The 14,696-nt window shown below is 37.8% G+C and overlaps 1 long non-coding RNA gene across 1 annotated transcript; it reads right to left on the bottom strand.

Moving 5' to 3' along the window:
• Positions 1-1,138: 1,138 nt before the first annotated feature.
• LOC150007780 (uncharacterized) lies at positions 1,139-14,630 on the bottom strand. Its single transcript, XR_016511839.1, has 3 exons — positions 14,591-14,630; positions 9,685-9,755; positions 1,139-1,354 (listed from the first exon to the last, which is right to left on the bottom strand). It is a non-coding gene; the product is annotated as an uncharacterized LOC150007780 (long non-coding RNA).
• Positions 14,631-14,696: the final 66 nt, after the last annotated feature.

Genomic DNA, 14,696 nt, shown 5'->3' with positions numbered 1-14,696 from the left:
TCAGTGTTTCAGAGACTAGACAATGGATAGAAAATTATAGACACTGCCTTAAAAGAGAAAAACTGTCACCTTAGATCTTAAATATCAAAATGTGAAAATAAAGAGACTTATCTGTAAAGAAGAAAAGCTCTCCTTTTCAAAAATCGGAGACTTGGGAAAGATACAGAAAATTCAGGAACATAGTCTGCTGTAAAAAAACACATTTTTTTAAAAGGCAAGCATTCTAAATGGCTCTTTTTTTAAAAAATAAGTTAAAAATACACTCCTCTATTAAATTAGCATTATCAAGGATATTTCATCCATTAGTCTAATATAAGTGCCCAGTGCCAACAGGATCTGAGATTTTTAAACATCTACAAAAATTATTGAAACCTGAAAAAAAAAGTATTGGCTCTAAACTGAAAAATGAAAGCTGTAAAATGGAAATGAATAAATAATTAAATGTCTACAAAAAATAACATTACATCAACTAGTCAACTGCAACTCTAATTTGTAATTGCAGTATAAATTATATTTAATGTGGAATATGGGTGGATTTTAACTTGTTTGATACATTATACATGTAGGGCAGCCAAAAATAAGATCACAATTTCCTGAAAACAGTCCTGAATAACATCAATATGATAAAAATGGCAACCTGTTTTCCTAAAGGCACTGGAAGTTAAACTAAAGGAAATAGGAGAATTAGGAAGGTCCATGTTAAGTACCAAAACAGTATGTCTTGAAGAGAATAATGCCACCTCTCTCCCAAGAACAGGCAATACTGGCTGAAATCCTCACCTCCCTCCCCCTGAATTAAGGCATTGCTGTATAGTAATGTTTTTTTGCGGGGGGGGTGCGGGGGTGGTTGGGGTTTAAAGTGCACATTTTTCTTAGAAAAGGTAAATAGGCCATTTAGAAAATCGATTTGATATTATTCTTTGGGGGGTGACATCTAGTGAGTGTGGGCGGTTAGGGGTATGGGGGTGTTTTAAAGGTGAAGAAAGACCCAGCTCTGAGCAAGGCAGACCTGACTGAGAAATAAGTAATGTCATACACTGGGTATGTTACAGAACGGAAAGAGTTTGCCCACCTGGCAGTAGCAGAGCCAAACCCTAAACCCCAAGAATTGCAGTGGAGAAAAGACTAGCTATTTTATTACAAATCGCGCCACCCAGGAAAATAGGAAGCTAATGCTCAAAAGCTCAAACAGATGGCATGTAGGTTACAGATTACATAAGGCAAAACCACAAGACACGGTGGGCTAAGGGGGTTGGGACAGGCGCTGGAGGCTGATTGGTCGGAGGTGAGGTAAGGGTGATGAATCATTTCTTCAGGTCTTGAGGAAAGCTCTGAGGTCAGTCTGCCTTAAGGCCTAGGAATTGAAACATAATTTAGGTCAAGATGTTATCTTTAGGCTGCCAGAGGTCCAAACCTTGTGACCATTGTCAGGTCTGGGCTACTGTCCTCTGATGCCTTGGGTAAGTCTAGGTCTCTGAGGAGCATTATCAGTTCTCTCTCTCTCTCTCTCCCTCTCTCTCTCTCTCCCCCTCCCTCCCTCGCAGAGAAAGAGAGAGAAAGGTGATTTTGAGAGCTAGGGTTTAAAACTAAATTTAATCAAAGTCAAAACAACCCTCGGTTTCAGGTGGGGCAGTTAAGGTTGGGACTAATTTTAGATTTTGATATCCTCACTCGATCTTTCCTATTGAAGGTAAATGATCTGCTTCTTAGTATCCTCTAAGCATCCAACAAATGCAGTACTAACCCATTAGTGGATACCCTAGTGATATAATCTACATTTAATGGACACAATGGAAAAATAATGGAAAAATATTTTCTTTATTCCTTAAAAACTGCTTCTTAAAACTTTTGTGACCTCTCCCTCTCTCCCTCCCTACCTCCCTCCCTCCCTTTTTTTCTCCGCCTTCCCCCAACACAATCACAAATACAGAAGTTTTGTCAAAAAGTCTGTGATGTTAATTGCTAAACCAGGAGCTATATAAAACCAAGCTGGGGGAACTAAGTAAAGGGTAGTTCAGCACACAACTAAGAATCTTGTGATTCGAGGAGCTGTGGTATTTTATGCAGTGTCAAGTCATTACAGGCTATTATGGAACAAATAATTTTTAGATTTTTATTTATTATTCATGAAGTGGCTTCTGGACCTCTTAAACTGAGAAGGACAAAAATAAAATCAGACCAGGAGGTAAATTAGGACTAAATGAGACATGCCTACAAAGCAGGGTGTGGATCAGGGCAGGAAGTTACTCAATTAATTTAACAAAATTAATTTTGATTTCCTAATAACTCCTTGGGTTTGGCTTTTTTACATAATTGTCCTCAACTTGCAACAGTTCTGTTGATTTGAAGGAAAAATCAAGATTGAGGTTCACAGGCAATTTAAATTTGTTATTATTTTTTGCCTATTTAAAAAGCTGCTCACTTGGACACATTCTTTCCTGTCATCCTAAAATTTTTAGAAGCAGCTCTTTAATTCAACTTTATTTAAAATAAACAAAACCTGTCTTTTTTCTTGAATGAATAAAGCCTTATGATTTTCACTGAGAGAATAGAGAAAATGTTGTTTTCTTTGTATACAGTTTTTAAATATTTTTTCCTCATTCTTTTTCATCTTAACCCTTAGAATTACACAATCCATTCTTGTTTACACATTTATTTCTTTTTAAAATTTTTTTCAGTATATTTTATTGCTTATGTTATTAAAGCAGTTCCAGTTTTTTTTCCCCTTTGCTCCCCTCTGCCCAGTAACCCCTTTCCCTCCAGCAACCCCACCCCCCTTAGTTCATGTCCATGAGTCATGCATATAAGTTCTTTGGCTTCACCCTTTCCTATATTATTCTTAATGTCCCCCTGTCTATTTTGTACCAACCGATCATGCTTCTTAATCCCTGCACCATTTCCCCATTTCTCCCCCTTCCCCTCCCAGCTGATAACCCTCCAAATGATCCCCATACCTAAGATTCTGTTCCTATTCTGGTGTGCTTAGTTGGATTTTGTTTTTATTCTTTAGATTCAGTTGTTGATAGCTGTGAGTTTGTTGTCATTTTAGTGTTCATAGTTTTGATCTTCTTTTTCTTAAGTAAATCCCTTTGACATTTCATGTAATAATGGCTTGGTGATGATGAACTCCTTTAGCTTCACCTTTTCTGGGAAGCACTTAAGGTGACAACAGAGACTTCTGTTTCTGATAAAGTGGCAATACAGCCACATCCTGGACAAATAAGAACAATTTTCTCCCATACCCATAATTTTCCTGAGTTGAGTTTTCTCAGGAAGCTGAAGTATTTTCTATAATAGATGGTGTTTTCCTGTATAAAATGTAACCATCTCTCCCCTGACTGCTGTGGCTCAGTGGATTGACCACTGGCCAGTGAACCAAAAAGTCACTGGTTCAATTCCCAGTTAGGGTACATGCCTGGTTAGCAGACCAGGTCCCCAGTTGGGGGCATGCGAGAGGCAACCAATCAATGTTTCTCTCTCACATCTATGTTTCTCTCTGTCTCTTTCTCCTTCCCTTATTCTCTCTCTAAAAATAAATAAAATGTAACTATTTCTTTTTATGTAGCAGTTGGGAATCTATCCCACAGGAATACTAACATCTGTGTGAAAGACATGTGCAGAATAATGTGGCATTGTTTGCATCATTGAAAATTTGAAAACAGTCTTAAATGTCCTATCAAGAGAGACAAGTTTCCTAAGGAGTTATTAAAAGGATTAGATGAATCGATATGTGCTGATACAGAAATATATTTTGTTTGATGATGAAAGCAAAGAAAAAAAACATGATTTATTAAATGCCAAAAGCAAATTACTGGATATGTAGTCCATGATTACACATATATGCAAACACACACACATAAAAAAATAAACCTGTTTATTCCCAAACTTTTCTACATATTTACATGTATATGCAATATATATGTGATATATATAATATGAAGTGAATGTCAGAGAATGACTTAACTGCGACTAATCTTAGAACTAAAAAGAATTGTCATCTATATTTTATCCCCCTTTTTAAAAATCCTCACTTGAGGTTATGTTTATTGATTTTAGAGAGAAAGGAAGGAAGACAGGAAGAGTGAAAGAGAGAAACATCAGTATAAGAGAGAAACATGGATAGGTTGCCTTCCGTACATGCCCCAACCAGGAAACAAACCCACAACCTAGGTACGTGCCCTGACCAGAATCGAACCCCCAACCTTTTGGTGTATGGGACGATGCTGCAACCGACTGAGCCACCCAACCAGAGCAATATTTGACTCTTTTGATGAACTTAAAAGAAGGACTTCCTTTTATCCTCCAAGAGTCATGAGGGAGGGGATTTTTATTTCTTTTATTCTTAGTTAATCTTGCATCTGGAACATGATGAGCTCTCAACAAAAATGTGCTGAGTGAAAGGACAAACTTTCCTGACCTTGTATCAGGAGCACTGCATTTCATAAATGGTTGACAGATTGGGCCCAAAGTAGAGAAGGAAGAAAAACAGGACACTATTTATAAAAAAAAAATTCTATAAAAAATAAATCTATAAAAAGAATTAGGAGGAGGACAGAACAGTGAAGCGGTGGAGGGGCTATCGTGCAGAAAGAGGAGGAGGAGTGGGAGGAGAGAAAGCCTTGACAGGAGACTACTCAGATGAGGAAAGCAGAGTGCTGGTCCCAAAGGGGAGACTGACTGTTAATGGGCTCTGTGTTCATGCTCTCCCAAACGTTCAGAATAGTATAAAGGACATGCAGTGGTATTAGGAAGTAGATTCAGAAAGACAACTGTGACATTGCAGAATAACTTCAAAACTGGGGGAAAAAAGTGGCCCAGAGGATCATTGTTTGTATTTGTCTGAATATGGCCCTTGATTCCAGTTTTGTGACTGCAAATTATACATTCTCCTTCTTCCTCTTTTAAAGCTAAATGTCTTTCTTTAGTTTTTGAATAAAGAACTTACACTTGAGTCACAATTGAAGAATTTAAAGCTTAAGTTGGTTTAATTAAAATATATTTAAAGTGGTAGACACAGATATAAATGAATTTTACCATAATGTATTTCCATTTTCTCTGATGGTTATTGATTTCAAGTTTAATCTGTTGTTTGTGAATTGATTAAATTGTTTGTCCTTCATGAAGCACTTGAAAGTGGCTTGTAAGCCACTTTCTCCTATGACTAATTACTAACTTTATACAGTACAAGTCTGTATGTGTATGATCTCTTGGAATTCTTTAGGGTCACTTATTTTACAATTAGTTATACTCATTCTTTTTCAAATCATGAGTTTTCATTCCTGATAAGATCAGAGGTAGAGAGCTGATGCAACACCAGATATTCTCACAAAGATATACAGTGTGGAAGAATAAAAGCTTACACTTTATAAAGGCTAGATGAATTTTAGTTATAGAAATAATATATTAAATTTGGAAATATGATTCTCTGTGGCTAAACTGACTACATGTCCCACTTAGCCAGGACAGTTCTTACTCCTGCAGTCCTGCTATAATTAATAAGGTCTCCTTTTGAATTTGTCTAGGTTTGTAAATAAGTTACATAGTTATCCTATACTAAGGAAAAAATGGTTGACCTTACCTCAGATTTCTGTCTTTACTCTCTTCTACTCCATATCATATATTTTCAGAAATTATAGGACATTGCTTGGATAATGATTGAAAAATAATGATATCTGAACCTCCCTCAGGATGTTGAGGAATACCTGTTCAGTTGAACTACAACAGGGTCCCAACTGTGACAGGTCAAACATTTAGAACAAACGTTCTAGGTCGTGTTTTTGTAGGAAGAAAATTGCTTGCAATTCCACCTTCTTACTAAAATGAGAGTCTTTGCTTCTCCTTATCTCTATCTCCTCAAATCCCCCTGATTAGGACAAATAGCATTATAACAAGGAAATTGCTGGCCTAATCCCTGCAAATCATAATGGATAAACTAAAATTCCAGTGCACTAAAATAATCTGGGCTTTGTCTTGAGATAGATTTTAACATGCACAACAAAATCAATTCAATACTTTGAGAAATTGAGAGCCTACACCACTTCAGTCCTATGTAGCTTTCTGAGTTTATCACTCTACTATTTCTAACTGTCATTAAATGAGCACACTTATTTGATATTCCTAAGAAGCACTTGATAGTCTCAGGATATTTTTTCCAATTTAGTAATCACTTTCTAGCTTCAATCTTTCATTTAGATACTAATTTAACTGACTGTCAGAGAAGGAAAACTCTGACTCCAAAAAACCTCCGCTGCCTTGCGGCATGCCTCTTCAGGGGAAAGGCTAAGGGAGTAAACCCCGACAGAAAACCCGGAGCCGGAGTTCCTAAGGCGGTTTGATGTTGTAGTCAACACCGGCAACTCCTGCGGCGCACCTGAAGCCAAGCTGTATTGACTCCGTCTTTCCCTTGGACCCTTCAGCTGCGAAGAGAGGGGGGGTCTGCTGCATGGGCAACAGCAGACCCTCCATATCACCCTGCCCAGGCTCTGTAGCTTCAGCTTCAATGGAGAGGACACTCCAGCGTCATCACAAGATGTCGATTCAACATGGGAGGAGACAGATACCATGTCACTCCCGAGTCGGACTGCACAGCCATTCTCGGCGGTGCAGATAGACTCTTAAGAAGCTACACCATCGTCTCTCGAGACGGACGGCTGCCGAGATTAACTGACTGTCACACTTTAATTAGGTTGGAGGCATGTATATTAAAGACAAGAAAGAAGTAAACTAAATTGGAATGTACCATAAAAAATGATGGCTCTGCTTTTTTTTTTTTTTTTTTAATGTTGTCAGTAGTGATGGAGATAGTTCTTGATTTTTTAAGCTGTGGCCATTACCATGGTTCATATATGATAAGGCATGTTGGAAAGCAATCTCTTCCTTCTCATACTCATTCAGTAAGCAGTTGATATTCTTTTATAAATACCTAAAACTAAACATTCTTTGAGTTAAAATGGCATTACAGAGGAACCTTGGTTCTTGAGCTTAATTTGTTTTGGGAGGCTGTTCGAGAACCGATTTGTTTGAGAACCGAATCATTTTTTCCCATTAGAAATAATGTATCAGCATGAAAGTGTTGTCAAGAACCAAAGTTTTGTTTGATAAATGAGACTTTTTTTTCCTTGAACAACTTGGTTGAGATCAAATTGTTTGAGATGGGAGATGTTCAAGAACAGAAGTTTGGCTATATTGTATTAAAACCCTTGTAGAATGTTATTTTGGCATTTTAGATTTCAATCATGAGCTGTTAAAAAAAACAAAAAAGCATTAACTCTTGTTTTATTTCCCTTTCCAAACATGTTTTGCATTTTATTTGATTATAAGGGTATTCATATAAAATTCTAATTTCAGATATAACAAATTCTCCCTTGCTCATGTACTTATTGACCTTTGGAAGTATCTTGCTTTCTTCAGTCTCGACAGGGTCATCTTTGATCATTTCTCCTCTCTAACAAGCCTGGACATGATTGTCGATGTCTGAGCTTCTCCTCCTGCATGTCTTTTTGCCTCTAATCTCTTCCCTACATTTATGCCAAACTCTCAGGTTAGCATAACTGTTTGGAATCCTTCTTCAAAGCTGCAATGACAAAGTGCCCAAATATGATCCAGCTTTCATGGGGAGGTCTTCTCAAAGGAGCTTCCATACTTTCTCACACTATTTATTCACATCACAAAAGCTGGCCTAAAAGGGATCAGGACATGTTGGCAGCCTAGGAGCCATAGTTATAATACACTTGAGCTGCTGTGTGGACCTGCCCTCTCACCATATCCAGAGGCACAATTCCCAGGCTTTGGTCTTCATTCGGTCTTGCTGGTTTCTTGTTTCCATGGACTCTTAATTCACGACTACATCCCGAAACTCCGCTCTGGACTGACTTCGAGTCTAAATGCTGCACCCAGCCACTTCCTCATCCTCAAAAATGAGCTTTATAAACCTGTTATCTCCATTCATATGTAAGACTCATACCAATGAAAAGAACACTTTTTGCTTCTAGAACTCTCCATCAGCAACAACCTCTAGCTTAATCTACTTAAGCTATTCATGACTGCTGAAACTCTCAAACTTGCTCTTCTTATATAGTATTCTCCTACGATAATCATCAGCATTATCCTGAAACATGAATGTAAGAAAAATGTTTAAATGTCCCAATGTTCATTATCCATTTCTCTGCTTCATAATCTCTGGTAATTCCCCATAAATGATAAGCACATTGCTTGCTTTGGTAGATAAGACTTCTTAAAATCAAATTCCAAACCTTCCAACCTCATCTCTAAGCAGTTTATAATTATCTCTAGGTATCCACACACACCCTAAATTCTAATTAAGCAGGACAAATAACACTGTTCTCCCAACTTATCATGCATTTAAATCTTTTTGTGCAATTACTCTTTCTCTTTCATTTGTCTGCAAATTCTGCTCATATTTTGCCTAGTGAACCTATTCATCCTCTATAAACTTATTAATTGCCAGCTCCTTTAGAAAGCCCTAGAAGGCAAAAATTGCTTATATAGCACCTATTACAGAGCACTAATTATTAGTGTTGTCATGATTTCTCAAGCTGTTGTTACTTGAGGGAAAAATATCAGTGACCATAGGGGGTATCTCTACTTGCCAAATTAGAAAGACATGGATTAGAATATTGGTTGTTTAAGTCTGCAGAGATCATTTGCACTGCAACTATGATGTGAGACTTTCACTAGGCCTACTCTAAAAATCCAAGACCCCAGAGAGAACAGACTTGTGCAACACAGAAGAAGAAAGCACTGTTGGAAGTATGTGGGTTCAAGAAAACTAGCCTTCTTCTGAAATCCTAGTACCTATAGAATTGTAACCAAATGCATTTTTCTACTTTTGTCAAGACTTGACTGTATTAATAACAGAGCCCTTCTAACTATGAGATCAGCAACCATGCTTATACTCTGCTATTTTTGAAGAATTATCTCTCTGTCCATATTCTGAGGAGCTGTTCCTAGTCTTCTATATAGTAATTAATTCATTCAGTAAATAGGTCATTGACCAACTGCTGGGCATTAAACAAGAGAGATCTGGTCCTTGCTCTCATGGAGCTTTAATTTTATTATGCAGCAGGAAAATGTTAACCAACCAATTCTTTTTAAAATTTTCATTATCAGAAGTTCAGCAAAAAGAGAAGTACCGACAGCTTTGGCTTTGTATATAATACTACCTAACCCAATTTGAAGATCAAGAAAGCTTCCTTCAGGAAATTCATATTTATTTAATATTTGATTCTTTTTGCTTATGTTGAATCCTCAGTCTTGGCCTATCTTCGTACTTGATATTTCTTCTGAGTTTTACCTCATAAGGCACAGAGTAAAATAGTTCAGATTCTCACTTGTAAAGATCACACATAACCTAAGGTTTGTTGCATTACTTCTTTACCTTGTAGTCCATTATAAATTGTGTCTTCCTCCTTTCAAAATTTGTTATATTTTTGCTATTGTAATTCTATACTAATAAATACATTAGAAAAATTAACTGTGAAACATTTTATAAGGGAAGACATCACCTGGACAGAGCAGGCGTATGGATATTTACTTTCTGTATTTTGTACTGTTGTTCAGCTAGTAATTTTAAGAAGGAAATCTCATTCTACCAACATAATGAAAAGGCCAGGGTTAGATTAAGGTAAAACTTACTCTTTCTCTTGAGTATGAAAGGGTACTTACTGTCAATATTATTTTCATAACCAATGTACAGGTTATAATGTGAGAGGATTCTATAACCCGAATCATGCAGCCTAGAAGAGAAAGGCATGGTGAGTGAAGTAGTGGGTGGCTGGGGGAGAAGATACATTCACTTTAGCATAGCTAAATGTTGAAACCAACAGAAGCTAAACTTCTTGAAAGTCCATCTCAGTAAAAGCCAACACTCACTTCAGGACAAACAATGGTTTCTCTCATCCTATGTCCTGGCAAGCTCTTCATATTCCATGTAACTTTGTTCAGGATAAAGCAAATCGTGGCCAAGTTTACCCTTTGCATATGAGAGGGCAGAAACATTTGCCCTCTGATTTTGAGGATGTGAAATGCGTGTCTAGTTCCTCTTAAATATTTTATTTTGTTTTCATTGTTTTCCTGTGAATTTGTTAGGAAGATAATCTTTATTACTCTAAGTTTCCATAAAAAGTATTTCTTAAAAATAAAGAGCCTTTTAGCTGAATGGCCATAACTATTAGCTTAGCTCCTATATCCCTCAGACTAAGTCTATTCCATTCTATTAATACATTCTTCTTTCCTTTTTAATTACAGGTAACATACAATATTATATTAGTTTCAGGTATACAACATAGTGATTAGACATTTATATAACTTATGAAGTGATCACCCCAATAAGTCTAGTACCCATCTGACACCACATAGTTATTCCAATATTATCAACTATATTCCCTATGTTGTGCTTTACATCCCAGTGACTGTCTTTATAACTGGCAATTTCTACATCTTAATCCCTTCCTCTTTTTCACTCATCACCCCAACTCCCTCCCATGTGTTAACCATCAAAATTTCCTGGTTAAGTTTACTTGGTTCCCTTAATACATTTTTTTTAGCCTCGAATTGAAATAATTCTAAGCCAAAGAAAGGTAGACACACTGTTTAAAAAAATGAGGAGGTGATCTTTTAAAAGTAATTTTCTATGCCCCTAAGGCAACCTGGATAACTCTCTGCAGTTATTCTATCTAAATTTCATCGGAGAATGAATGTTCATCTCGAGACTATGAAATCCACCCTGTCTGACTAAAGGCCAGCAAATGACTAACTCAAAATTTGATCTTTGGGGTAGTCACATGGCATCCAAGGAAGTAAGACTTAAAAACTCATTGTGTAAATATGAGAGGCAACCATGTGTTCTTTCCATGTAAAATTGGATTTCATTCCCTTGGAAAGGAAAATCACGACAGCAATGATGAGTCACAGTTTTCACATCACCTACCAGCATCTCCCTGTTCTTTTTTCAGAGCTCTGGCATTTTCGAATGGCCTCTGCTCCATCCACAGCAACACTATGTTAATTTCTTTCTCAGATCTGTTTTATTTATATATTTAATTTGTTCTTACCATTTATTTACATTGAGATCCTGGACACCCTACATAAGTTCTTAAGTATGACTAATTGTACCCCAGAGTACTATGACTTCATATTGGGAATAACTAAACATAAGGAACAAAGAACTGAAAAGTCTATGTTGTATGCCATCATCTCAATTAGTATGAAAATCTGTACATAATTTGGAACATATTCTTGGGGAGGGAGTGGCTAAAAAAACCAGACATTGTATTAGTTAACAATTTCTATGTAAGAAAGCACTCTAAATCTCAGAGGCTTAGAACAACAAGGAGTTACTATTTTTCTTAATTCTGAATATTGGCTTGGTGGTGGATATTATTTCACCTGTGTCTGCATTCAACTAGAGAATTAACTGGGATCGTCTTAGAAAAGCTAAACCACGAGTCCTTATAATATTGTGATCTCAGGGTCCCATCCCCAATGCACAAGTAAATATTAAGATCCTGCTTATGTCCATTTGCTGATGTCTTATTAGGTAAAGCAGGTCACATAAGTCAAGCCAAGAGTCAATGTGGAAAGGACTACATAAGGGCATAAATGCCATTACCTACCAGAAATATGGTAATGTGAGAGCATATCTTATTTTCACACTGAGAATGACCCCTAAAGAATAATGACTTACAGACATCTGGGCAAGATGGAAGAATAGGTAAACACTGTGCCCACCCCCTCCCATGACCACATCAAAATTAAAATTAAATTATAGAACAACCATCCTTGAGAACCACCTGAATATTAGCTGAACAAAATTCCTATAATTAAGGATATAAATAAGAATGCCAACAAGACTGGTAAGAGGGGAAGAAACACAAACCAGGCTGGCCCCATACCTGCTTGTGTTACTTAAGAATCAGGAGAGAGACCTCTGCTGCAGAGTTTCCCCCTGGGGAGCGAGGGCACAGTCCTATACAGGGTTCCCCAGCCTGAACCACCAGTGCTGGGAAGAGAAGGCCTTACAACATCTGGTTGTGAAAATCAGTGGGGATTGTATCTGATGAGACAGAGCTACTCTAGACCAGGCTTTCCTCTAAAGTGGCCAGTACACGGACTCATCTGCTCACAAACACTTGTCCTAAGTTCCAGAGCAGGTACAGTTGCTCAAAAAGCACCAGGGACTTATAGAAATGAACTATCTGAAATTGGCAAGGGCTGGAGGGACAATTCTCTTCAAGACTAAGGTGCTGACAGGAGCCATTCTACGTTGTTGAGCCCTCTTCCCCTATAGCTGACAGGGGCACACTGAAGTGCTGGCAGGCATCATTGCTCCTTTGCTGAGCTCTTCCCCCCACAGCCTGAGGTTCAGGCAAGCACCAAATCTGAGTCTTCATTAATCTGGCTAATACTGCTCTTGCCCCATCTTGCCACTCAGTCCATGCATCCATCCTGAACCTCTTTTAGAGGCTAATTCACACCAGTGGCCAGCCTGGGCCTGTGCTGTGGCCTTTCCTAAAATGTCTCAGAGGTCCATAAACCCCAAACAAACAGTGGCTGGTCTTGGCATTCACTGTACCACTTGCTAAGTCACCCAAGACTAACCCTGGTGGCAACTGGCCTTGGTTCACAGCATAACCACTCCCAGGAGCCTCCAAGCCCAGCACAGGCAGCTTCCAACTAGATCACCCTGTAGCTCCTATCAAGTGGTCCTGGGCTGGGCATAGGCCGTGACTGCCCTTGGTCTGCACCACAGCCTTTCCTAAGAGGCCTCAGGACCAACACTCCTGGTGACCAACCTCAGACCACACCAGATTACCACCCAATTAATGCCATAAATGGATTCGGCAGGCACCAGAGTCCCACTAAGGTGCATCCTTCTCCACTGGGGTCAGTCCCTGCACAATAGCTTGTTGGCTATAGTCACAGCTAATCCTCACAGACAGTTAGCCTGAGGGTCTATCCCAGTCACTGATGTGCCATCATAAATGAAGGCTCAACTACAACAGAAGACACACACAATCTACACAAAGATATCCCTGTGGCACCTGGCTTAGGTGAATAGGAAGACTATGTCACTGGGTCTCACAGGACACCTTTACAGAAAGCCATTCTGCCAAGACTGGGAGACATAGCAGATCTATATAATATGTAGAAATAAACACAGGGAGGAAGCCAAAATGGGAAGACAAAGACACATACCTCAAATGAAAGTACAGGGCAAAACTCCAGAAAGTGAGCTAAACAAAATGTAAGCAAGATGTCTACCAGATGTAGAGTTCAAAACAGTGGTTATTAAAAATGCTCAATGAATTTGGGGGAGAATAGACTGTCTGAGAGAGAGCTTCAACAAAGAGACAGAAAACAAAAAAAAAAAAGAGCTAGAAAATATTTTAAAAAGTCAGAAATGAAAAATACAGCACCTTAAATGAAGAATACATAAGATGGCATCAATATCAAATTAGATGAAGAGAGGACTGAATCAGCAGTGATTTGAAAGACAAGGAGCAGAAAACAACCAGAAGAGCAAAAAGAAAATTGATTTTAAAAAATGAGGAAAGCTTAAGGGACCTCTGGGACAATATCGAGCATAAGAGCATTTGCACCACAGGGGTACCAGGAGGAGAGAAAGAGCAAGGCACTGAAAACCTATTTGAATAAATAATGATAGAAAATTTCTCTAATCTGGTGAAGGAAATAGACATACAAGTCAGGAAGTGTATTGTCCCAAATGAGAACTCAAAGTGACGCACACCAAGACACATCATAATTAAAATGCCAAAGGTTAAAGACAAAGAGACAGTCATAAAAGGAAAAAGAGAAAAGCAGTTAGCTATGTACAAGGAATCTCCCATAAGACTGTCAGCTGATTTCAAAGTTTCAACAGAAACTTTATAGGCCAGGGGGGGGTTGCACAAAATGTTCGAAATGATGCAAACCATGAACCTACAACCAAGATTACTCAAACAGTAAGGCTACCATTTAGGATCAGAGGAGAGATAACGTGTTTCCCAGACAAGAAAAAGCTGAAGGAGTTCATCGCCTCTAAACAGTAGTACAAAAGGGTTAAAGGGACTCCTTTAAGAAGAAGAAAAGAGAACATCAGAAATATGAACAAAAAATATCTCAAGGAAAAAATGCTCACTGACAAAGCCAAATACATAATAAAAGCAGTGGGTCAACCAACACTAAAGCTAAAACAATGACTAAAAGGCAAAAATAGGAAGATCATGTGTAATTACAATATAAGTTAAGGGATACACACAAAAAGTAAAAAATGACAAGAATATATTTAGGGAGGGGTTGAGAAAAAAATGGTAGTGCTTATAAAATGTGTTCTAACTTAAGGGACCACCAACTTAAAATAGACCACTATAAACATAGCTTAGTATATATGAAGCACATGGTAACCACAAACTGAAATCTACAAGAGATATACAGAAATAAAAGAAAGGAATCAAAACATAACATTACAGAAAGTCATCAACATATAAGAGAGTAAGAGAATAAGAAAGGAACAGAGAAGAGCAACGGAAGTAGTCAGAAAACAATTAATAAAATGGCGGTAACTACTTACCTACAAATAATCCATATGATTTCACTTTTATCTGGAATCTAAAAAAGAAGATAAACAAACAACAGAAATAAACTCATAAATCAGAGAATAAACTGATGGTTGCTAG

Source organism: Furipterus horrens, unplaced genomic scaffold, assembly GCF_987537825.1.
Source record: "Furipterus horrens unplaced genomic scaffold, mFurHor1.1.pri manual_scaffold_6, whole genome shotgun sequence".
In the NCBI taxonomy this organism is placed as follows: domain Eukaryota; kingdom Metazoa; phylum Chordata; class Mammalia; order Chiroptera; family Furipteridae; genus Furipterus; species Furipterus horrens.
Note: the sequence above shows the minus strand (reverse complement) of the source record. Positions and strands in the feature narration are given on the sequence as shown.